The sequence below is a fragment of the Pteropus vampyrus genome, unplaced genomic scaffold (genome assembly GCF_000151845.1).
Source record: "Pteropus vampyrus isolate Shadow unplaced genomic scaffold, Pvam_2.0 Scaffold195, whole genome shotgun sequence".
Classification (NCBI taxonomy): domain Eukaryota; kingdom Metazoa; phylum Chordata; class Mammalia; order Chiroptera; family Pteropodidae; genus Pteropus; species Pteropus vampyrus.
The window spans coordinates 942,490-949,918 of NW_011888976.1; the positions used below are offsets into that span (position 1 = coordinate 942,490).

The window sequence follows — 7,429 nt, forward strand, 5'->3', positions numbered from 1 at the left end:
GTGGGTGTGGAGGCCGGACACACTCCCATCAGGGATATCCCTTCCCTGGCCAGTTGATGTTTGGTGGGTGGTGCAGGGCCTGGCGTTGCAGGCTCCCCCATCCCCACCCCCACCCCCACCCCGGCACACCCAGCCCCACCCCCATGAGTCAGACCCACTCCTTAAGGCACAGTAAAACCCACAAGTCACTTCCTGGCGGCCCCAAACAGAGACCTAGAACCCGCAGTGCAGGAACTGACCCCTTATCACTCCTCAGGCCTGATAAGAAGGGCAGGAGGGTCTGAGTCAGCCAGGAGTAACTAACTAGCTGTTTCATGATTCTGCTCCCACCCTGCTCCCAGCCCAACCCGCTGCTTCTCCCTCTCCTCCACAGTTATGCTGCCCTGCAGGTCCACCATTCAGCCCTCCAGCATCATCTCCAGAAGAAATCGGCTAAAACCTCTCTGGGAAGAGCAACAGCCATGCAGTGGAGCACTCCCCGGAGTTTATCAGATAGGCAGGCTCTTCTGGGGCCCAGGGAGTGGGGCAGGAGACAGGAACAGTGAAAGGAAGGAGGGAAAAGGTGAAGGGAGTGGTGGGGCCACACCCTCCCAGGAAGGAGCTCCAAAGGGAGGAGCTGGGGCTGCAGTCTCCTCAGTGGCACCCCAGCCTCCCACCCAGCCCCACTCTGGTCTGAGTATTCTCCACCTAGCAGCTAGTAACACTCTCTTTTAAGCTGTATCTGCTTGTCCCACCCCACCGCCCTTGGGGGAGAGGCCAGGTTTTCTTCTGACTCCCAAGGCCTCATTCCTGCCATGCTCCAGATGGAGCTATTCACAGTTTGTAGAAAGGAACTTCTCACACTGCTGGTTTTTATGCTGCCAGGGCCCAGAGGAGGGGGGTATAGAAACTTTCTGGGTGAGTGGGTAGAGGTTTGAGTGAAGGCTTCCTGGACGAGGTGGCATTTAGCTGTGCTGGTATTCTGACAGGAATGACAGAAGCAAGAGAGGAAGGCAGGTGATTCCCAAATAAGCCAACAACTCCTATTCACCTAGCTTCTCCCTGAGCGAGTGGAAAGAATGAGAAGCTCTGCACTTATCAGCTGTGTGAACTTGGACAAGTATCTCTCTGTCTCTGAGGCTACCTGTCAGAGCTGCCAGAGGAGAGGAAAGCTCACAATATGTATCAATGCCAAGTAAGTGCTTGAGCCATTTGGTCTATGAGGGAGTTTTCTCTGGGATAATCTCTTGGTTGCTCTTCTGGTCTGAGTCAAGGGAAAGGGCCATGCTTGGGGGGAAACAAGGCCAGGCTAATCCGGATTTTCCAATTGTTCCCGGCTATGTGTTTGCTCCTTAGGCCTGGTGGGAGGAAATTCTCTGCACAAAGACAGGAAGGCAGAGGTGCTCTGTGACAAAGGCAAAGCTCACAGTGGCGCCTGGTGTGATCCAAGAGTCTGCACCTAGAGAGCCAGGCAGGGGGATCACAGGCAAGGGAATCACAGAAGAGGCTCAGTTACCTCAGCACCACCTACTCCCTCTAAGGGCGTCAATTCATAATGTCACAGACGGGGAAACTGAGACCCAAACAGAGTTTGGACCTGCTCTAGGTCACATAAAGGCTTCCAATTCAGTTCTCTCCTCACTTTTTTTGAAGTTCACAATCATTGACAGAGGACATTCTATCAAGTACCTAGAAGATAGTAATCCCTCACTAATTGTGGTTGTAAGAGAATTCACACACACACACACACACACAATTTTAAACAGCTTTATCGAAAAGCAATTTACATTCTATACAATTCACCCACAGTAAGTATACTGTTTGGTGAGTGAATTTATGCAACAGTTCAACCACCAACACAAACCAGTTTTCAAGTACTTCTATCACCCTGTTTGCCCATCTGCAGTCAATTCCACCCCCAGCCCCAGGAAACAACTGATCTGCTTTCTGTCTCTGTAATTTTGCAATTTGTAGAAATACCCACTCTCTTAAAAAAAAAAAAAAAAAGTAAAAAGTAAAAACCCAGGTAGAACCCAGCACTCTCTGGGCTTGTAAAGGGGAAAACTTTAAGGGCAAAAAGAATGTGTCCATGAGGGGCCTAGAGAGTGGAGGCCTGACTCCTCCGGTTCAACTTAGAGAACTCCCAGGTGAACTTAGGGTCAGAGAGGCCTGGGTGGGAAGGGGCCTTCGTGGTCCTACCAACGCAGGCCTTCATTCCACAGACCATATTCAAAGTGGCAGCAGCAATGGTTACTACTCAGGGCCTGGTCTGGCTATGTGTCAGCTACCCCTGGCAACCACCTGAGAAGGGAAGCTAGATCTGCATGTAGATGGCAGGGGGTCCTTGCTTCCCAAGGACCAGTATGTGAGGAGCTCACGAGGTTCAGATAGGTCTTATCTTACACAGTTTGGATGTCATATGCCAGGCCTGGAGTCTGCTTAGGCCTCTAATGTGCCCTGCGGGCCCCGGGGGGGAGAGGGGGGGCTTGCTTTCTTGGGCTGGGCGGTTCTATTTCCCAACTTTTGCCTCTGGGTCCTGATAAGCTCGTCATAGGTTACAAGCGTTCAAAACTAAAATTGCCAGCTGCATGGACTTATAAATGACTGGGCAAATCACCTTAGAAACTAGACCCAGAGCAAGCAGCCATAAAAGAGCTCATTCACAAAAGCAGGGCTGGCCTTGGCCTACCTGGGCAAGTGAAAATTGGAGAGGCCTCCTTTGTCCTAATCGAGAATTTGCCGCATTTTCCAGAGACTGGACTGCAGGCAGATTATAATTTTATTTTTAATTCCATGACAAAGCTCAAGAAGGAAGGGGAACTTTCCAGTGCTTCCAGTAGGACAGCCTTTTTCACCCCCAAAAGAGCAAAGCTGTTAATCTGTGAGTGAGCGTGACTAGGATAATAATAATGATGATAACAGTGAACATTTATTCAGAGCTTCAGATATACTGTTCTAAGCACCATCTTATGGAGTATGTGCCATTATCACCCTTGTTTCACAGATGAAGAAATTGAGGCCCAGAGAGGTGAAGAAGTGTCGGGAGTCACACACAGTGGGGAGTGGAGCTGGGAGCTGAACTCTGCAAGTTGGCTCCATTTATGCCTCGCGTAGTGCTGACTTCTGCCACGGAGATGCCTTGCCTCCCCTCGAGCCTTGTTACTAGGCCATTACTCCATCCTGGAACACTAGAGACCCATCGAAGCTGACACCAAGGGTGGCCATGCCTCTGCTCTTTCCAACATATCCCAAACTGTCCCTATGAAGCCAGGGGTCTGTGATGCTGAATTATGAGAAATGAGTTTGGGAAGGTAGTTTTTATAAGTTGAGCCGTCTCCCAAAAGGAGATGTTCCAGTCCTAACCCCAGCACCTGTGCAAGTGACCTTATTTGGAAATAGGTTCTCGGCAGATGTCATCGAGTTAAGATGAGGTCATCCTGGATTAGGGTGGCTCTAAATCCAATGACTGGTGTCCTTATAAGGACAGGGCAATTTGGAAATCACAGATACACACACAAGGAAGAGGTCTCATGATTGCAGAGGCAGAGACTGAAGCGCTATGTTTACAAGCCAAGGAACGCCAAGGATTGTCAGCAGCTACCGGCAGCTGGGAGAGAGTCATGGAATAGATTCTCCCTCAGAGCCTCCAGAAGGAACCACCCCTGTCTACACCTCAGTTTTGGATTTTGGGCTTTATTAATTGTGAGAGAATACGTTTCTGTTGTTATAAGCTACCCGGCTGATGGTAATTTGTTATGGAACTACCAGCAAACTATTTTTTTTTTTCCTCAAATCTTTCCCAGTCAGCTTTGTCATTGGGCTGGTTCCCTCATTAATGAATTAAACTTTGACCTTCGGTCACTATATACTTGCATGAGAACCCTTTAGAAAATTATACTTTGCTATAGCATAGACCCAGAGCTATTATTTCGGCTTACTCTGTCCACTGTCTGATAAGCAATGTCCCTCCACTGTCCATCCCTCTGTCCTGGACATTGGGCAAATCCAGGCTAAGCCCCCAGCTCTTCATGAATGGCAGTTCACCAGATGGTGGCAGGAGGTAAACAGCTCTCTCAGCCTTGGTGCTTTTTAGAAGGTAGAAGGCAGGCCAGCCTGGCGACCAAAAGCTGTGAGGTGGGGGAGAGGGGTGAGTAACCTTTTTAAACGTAGCCACGTCTGAGGAGTGGGGTAGAGAAAATACTTATAAACCCATGCCAGAGATGCTGGGGGCCGGGGCTCGTGACATGAAACAGAAGGCCAGACAGCCCACTGAGGACACTGAGGTCATTTTCAGGCTGACTCACTCAGCTTGGCAGAGAAGAGTGTGTAAGGAGGAAGTCACCCCCCAAGAACCAGAAACAAGTGGGGTGCATAGGGTGGGCCTGGGAGCTTCATCTTTCATCCTGGTGCTTACCAAGGCTTCCGGTAGAAGCTCTCTCGGGACACCCTCAGAACCCAGGCTTGTGGTGAGATGTAGGTTGGGGCAGTGGGCTAGGTTTGAATCTCATCTCCCTCATTTACTCTCTGGGTGAATAGGAACAAGAATTTGACCAACAGTTTCCTTGATGAGTAAATGACCACCTTTCCCCACCAATTCCCGCGAGGCCTTGATGGACTCAGGGACAAGAAAGCACTTAGCACAGGGCCTGGCATGAAACTGGTACAGAAAGGCTAAAAAAAAAAAAAAAAAAAAAAAAAAAAATCACATTAAGTCATCCTCAAACATTCTTTTGGCTTTTTTCGAGGAAATCACTCCGAACATGGGGGTGGGAGGTGAAAGCAACTTTAGTAGTTTTTCCAAAAATGGAAAATATCTTGTAATGTAAAAACATTACTGCATTCCATTAATTCTAAGGTGCACATTTTTTTCGTATTTTAACATTTCAAAAACTCAGATGTGTCTTACTAATTGGTGACATGTTGTTTAATTGATAGCAGTTTTCCTTCAAGCTAGTATATGAAAAAATAGTGTCTTTCAATCAATGGCATCTTAGACTTATGAAATGTGGTCTAAAATTGATAAACACTCATTGTATAAAGTTCAGACATAGAGAAGTATACATAGTAAAGGTTCCTGAATTCCCTAACACCACCTCCCTAAAGACAGCCCCACTCTGCGTGGAAGTGCATGTTTCTGTCTTCATTTTCTTTAATTGCTGGGGAAATATCCTCTGACCAGTCACCTAGACCTCCTCCAGTGTACCAAAGCCAAATTAATGCTCATCTAAAGACGGCAACATGTTACAAGTTGGGATTTCATGATCAGACACCTTCCCCACCCACACCCCACGTGGCTGGTGCCTCTCCTGCTGCCCAGTCCTGTCTGCAGCGCAGTGCCCTATGCTGACCAGATGTGGGGTTGAGGGAGTCCATGACTTCAGCCTTTTAAAAAATGTATGTGTAGTACGGTTTGTAGTTTTACTATTTGCAAGTGACAAAAATCATGGAGTTGTGGGACCTGAAGAGGGAAAGTAGTGGGAAATCAGAAATTTGTGTCTTATGCAAGGACAGGTTTGTTTTTGTGTTTTGTGGGTTTTTTTGTTTGTTTGTTTGTTTGTTTACCAATGATAGGATTTAGCAGAACCACTAAGGAGCCCTCATACTCAGCTCTATGCCAATTTAACCAAACTAGGAGGAAGAAGGCACATTATTATGAAACTAATTATGAAACTAAGCACAATGTGAATGATGAACAGGTAGCAGCGGTCAGGAGCACTGGACTGAAAGATTCTGAGAACTACATTTTTCAGAGGAGAAGGGGGAAAATTACTTGTCCAATGTCATTTGACTAGTGATCAGTGGAACCAGCCTGGAATCCAGTCTAGTCTCTCGGCAAGCAAATCTGGGGCTCTTCCTGCCACACTACATGGCCTCCGACGGGATGCCCTCCTGCCCCCATTCGACTGTGCACAAAGTCTGCTTTGCTCTGAGTCTACCTCCACGGGCTCCTGTGGATCACAACTTGAACAGAAGACTGAAATGAGAGGCAAGGGGAAGGAGGCGGGGCAACACACCAGCCTGGGGGCCCACCGGCTATGAATGAGACTTCTGTTTGCCTGCCCTGTGTGTCTGGAATTTTGTATGAAAACAATGAACTGGAAGGAGGTGAAACTACGTTCCCAAAAGCAAGCCCCCTTCCAATCCCACTTTAATAAAAGAACTGCTTTGTTTCAAGCAAAGCAAAGGAGAAGCTGGGGAATATGCTAAGATTCAGGGGAGTTCAGGAGTTTGGGGTTGACATGCCAATGCCTAGGAAGAGGCAGCTATCAGAAAAATCAGGAGCCAAACCAAAACTCTCATCATCTTCCTAACTGCGCTGATATTGAGTGGTGCTTTACACAAACTTGTAAAATGCTGTCTCAGATATTTTCTCAATAGAGTGAGAGCTTGGGGAGGGACAATAAACACTGATTTCTTCAGGCTTCCCTCTTGTTGTCTGGGTGGCCATGGTGTGTCAGGCACTAAGGGTACACTGCTTTGTCCATCACTGTCCTCATCTTTGGAAGTCTGACAGACTGGCTGGGGTCCTGGCTTCTGCGCCTGCTAGCTTCAATACCTTGTGCAGGTTAATGGATCATAGTACCAGCTGCAAAAGAGAGAATGGTAATGGCTGCCTGGCACGGATGGCTGTGAGGATTGAATGAGCTCCTGGGGTAAGAGGTCTGGCTTATGGCAAGACCTCGTTTGGTGGTGACCATTAGCTATTATGGCTAGTGAGGGGTTTACAGTAAGGCCAAGAGTATGGTCTAGCCTGGAAGCATCTGGGTATGTTACCTGCATGTAAGTCCCATCCAGAGAAACTGGGTGTATGGGGGGCAGGGGAAGACAGGGGGAGCATCATACCAGGCAGACTGAGTGACGCTCCAGGCAGGCAGAGGCCCACAGGTTGGGATCCTGGTTGACAGAGTTGTAGGAGCTGTGCAGCTTTTCTTCTTAACTACAATCCACAAGTACTGACATCTAATGAGGGTCAGATTATATCACTCCTCTCCTTCAACCCTGAGTCCTCATCTCACTCAGAATAGTTACAGTCCTTACAATAGGGCCTGACACGATTGGGTTCCCACTACCTCTCTGACCTCCACTCCTACACTGTCTTCCTTACTCTCTCTGCCCTGGTCACACTGGCTTCCTTGCTCACCCTCAAACACGACGAGCATGCTCCTGCCTCAGGGCCCTTGCATATGCTGTTCTCACTGCCAGATGTGTTCTTCTCCTAGATATTCACACATTCTTCTCCTAGATATTCGTTTCCTTCAGATTTCTGCACAAATACTACCTTTCCAAAGAGGCTTCCTTTGGCCATCCTATATAAAATAGTAACCTGCCAATGATGTCCCTATCTGCAGTATTAGGCTAAATTTTCCTCCAGTTTACTTATCAGACTATGACATACTTCATAAAATATACACTTTTGTTATCTGTCTCTCTCTCTCCACTAGAACTTAAG

The 7,429-nt window shown here is 47.8% G+C and overlaps 1 long non-coding RNA gene across 1 annotated transcript; it reads left to right on the forward strand.

Moving 5' to 3' along the window:
• The first annotated feature begins 221 nt into the window (after positions 1 to 221).
• LOC111746612 lies at positions 222 to 4,625 on the forward strand. Its single transcript, XR_002783202.1, has 2 exons — positions 222 to 1,174; positions 2,984 to 4,625. It is a non-coding gene; the product is annotated as an uncharacterized LOC111746612 (long non-coding RNA).
• Positions 4,626 to 7,429: the final 2,804 nt, after the last annotated feature.